Here is a 2,099-nt window from a genome sequence, read left to right as displayed (position 1 = left end):
ACAAACAAGCTGTACACTCACTACTTTACATTGTAGCAAAGTGTCATTTCTTCAGTGTTGTCACATGAAAAGATATAATAAAATATTTACAAAAATGTGAGGGGTGTACTCACTTCTGTGAGATACTGTATATATATATATGCATTTAGCCTTTATTTTTTACCTACATTTAGATTAAATAAACATTTTAACACTGGCAGCAATGGCAGGTTGTTAAAAATCATCATTCCTCTGACTGAAGAAAGTTAATTAATACTTTAACTTAATTTAACTTAATACCTAATTAATACTTTTATTAAGCAAGGATATATTAAATTGATCAAAAGTAAAAGTGAAGACATTTAAAATGTTACAAAGGATCCTTAAGGGACATTTGAATTTTCAATCCATCGAAGAATCCTTAAACTATCCTTGTCATGGTCTCCACAAAATATTAGGGAGCACAACTGTTTGAAACATTGATAATAATAAGAAATACTTCTTGAGCTCCTCTTCAACATATTAGAATGATTTCTAAAGGATCATGTGACACTGAAGACGACGAGTAATGGCTGCTTTGCATCACAGAAATAGATTACATTTTAAAATATATTAAAATAAAAAGCAGTTATAATGAATTGTAATAATATTTCAAAATATTACTGTTTTTTATCAAATAAATGCAGCCATTACAAAACCTCTACACGGTCGTTGAGCTACAGAGTGGAAGCGAGAAGGTCGTCTGTGATAAATAATTCTTCTCAAAGCACCTTAGTGTGGAAGCACATGTTAATGAAGAACAAGTGTCACTCCTGAGTCACATCAGATGCCTGTGTTGTTATTATTATACACAAAGTCTGCAGGGTACGGAATAACGCACCCACACAGCAGGTATTACAATAAGACTTCAGAGGTGCTTAAAAGTAGATTAAAGTCCTATAACATACTGGACTAACTATTTATTTCATACTTATTTGCTATACACAAAAACAAACATATGTGTCTGTGGCACTCTGTGCAATGGATGTAATAAGAGCTGATTATATAATAAGGTGCAGAAGGCTTGACCCATCAGCAGCGAGTGGAACAGCCTGACCAGTTCCACTGTCTGGACTCCCAACAAGTGCTGCGCAACCATGACATCACCAGCGAGGCATGGGCACTGGAGCACCGTTGTCTTCCAGTGGCATCTGCTGATTTCTGCTTAGCCGACACAGACTGAGGAGGTCAACACAGAGGTGTGACACGCGGAGACATTCCTCTTGCGCTGAGTCACCAAACAAAAGCCCCTTCTCATCAGACAATTTCCATGCCAGGCTACAACTTGTCCCGTATAAGGATGTGGTTAGCAGGGTGAGAGATCTGACCAAGCTTCTGGAAGATATCCTCACAACTAAATATTGCAGTCCAGAGCTGCTACACCTGTAGTGTGTTACTGTCTAGGCTCACAGATCTCACATGTAAAAGCTATTTATCTTCAAAACAATCGAAAAGTGATTTGTGGATACTGGGGAGAAGCACGTTATATAAAAATAGCAAGGCTCAACTGAAAGGATGACCCACTGGAAACTGCAAGAATGATTTGTAAAGTCTTGGCAGCATCAGTAAGAATGGGTGAAAATAGGTTTGTCATGTATGCCGTCATTGGGTTTAGGAATTTATGATCGCCTTTGAGTTCCTGCTTAATTTAAATGAAACATTTAATGAAAAAAGTCTGTTCCTGTCCATTAAAAATTGTTCCTTTGTAATCTAAGAAGCTAAGATATATGGTGGCCACCTTCATAATGAGAAACTGTATTAGACTTCAATATATATATATATATATACAGGGCAGGACTTACGGGGCCGGGGGCCCCTGGGCTTGAGGTTATGTTTGGGCCCCATACCTATACTACAAATGCCCTCAACTAGAACATTATTATGGAGTAACACAAAATACACAAATTAAAACGGTACAGCTGAACCACTCACGCTGTTTTCAAATGACTGACTTAATCTGATATTCTGATAATCTGATAACTCATCTAACCTACATTGTATATTAAATACATGTTTGTGGGAATTTTCCAAATGTGCGAAACCTGCGGGAATGAGTAAAACCAAAATGCGCAATCCCACAC

At 37.2% G+C, this 2,099-nt stretch overlaps 1 protein-coding gene across 1 annotated transcript in view; it reads right to left on the bottom strand.

Annotated features, from left to right (window-relative positions):
- Positions 1 to 2,099, bottom strand: part of LOC107722607 (serine/threonine-protein kinase N2-like) — a 27,729-nt gene that overhangs the window by 14,618 nt on the left and 11,012 nt on the right. The window lies entirely within an intron of this gene.

Source organism: Sinocyclocheilus rhinocerous, unplaced genomic scaffold (genome assembly GCF_001515625.1).
Source record: "Sinocyclocheilus rhinocerous isolate Xijiao unplaced genomic scaffold, SAMN03320098_v1.1 scaffold541, whole genome shotgun sequence".
Lineage (NCBI taxonomy): Eukaryota > Metazoa > Chordata > Actinopteri > Cypriniformes > Cyprinidae > Sinocyclocheilus > Sinocyclocheilus rhinocerous.
Note: the sequence above shows the minus strand (reverse complement) of the source record. Positions and strands in the feature narration are given on the sequence as shown.